Source organism: Schistocerca piceifrons, chromosome 10, assembly GCF_021461385.2.
Source record: "Schistocerca piceifrons isolate TAMUIC-IGC-003096 chromosome 10, iqSchPice1.1, whole genome shotgun sequence".
NCBI lineage: Eukaryota > Metazoa > Arthropoda > Insecta > Orthoptera > Acrididae > Schistocerca > Schistocerca piceifrons.
The window spans coordinates 50209668-50210301 of NC_060147.1; positions in this window are offsets into that span (position 1 = coordinate 50209668).

Consider the following 634-nt stretch of genomic DNA (forward strand, 5'->3'; position numbering starts at 1 on the left):
ATGGAATGAAAATTAACACAAATAAAACAAAAGTATTGGCAATAGGAGGAAATAAGGAAATAAAAATTGTGCTGAATGGAGAAACACTACAACAGGTGCAAAATTTGAAGTATCTTGGAAGCAGGATAGACACCGACTGGAAGTGCACCACAGAAATTAAAACAAGAATAGCAATGGCAAAAGAGGCGTTTTATAAGAAAAGGAGAATCTTCTGCAGCGGTCTGGACAGAGAACTCAGAAAGAGACTCATAAAATGTCTTGTATGGAGTGTTCTTCTATATGGCGCTGAAACATGGACTATGAGGAAAACAGACAGAGAAAGGCTGGAGGCTTTTGAGATCTGGACATGGCGGAAGATGGAAAGAATAAGTTGGATGGACAGAGTAAAAAATGAAGAGGTACTGAGAAGAGTGGGAGAGAAAAGGCAGTTACTAGATGTAATAAAGAGAAGAAAAAGAAATTGGATTGGGCATATATTAAGAAAGAATGACGGACTGATAAAAACAGTTTTAGAAGGTTATGTAGAAGGGAAAAGGAAGCGAGGAAGCAAGAGATTCCAGATACTGGATGACATGATGGACGGTACAACATACAGCAGCCTTAAGAAGGAAGCAATGGATCGCAGAAAATGGAG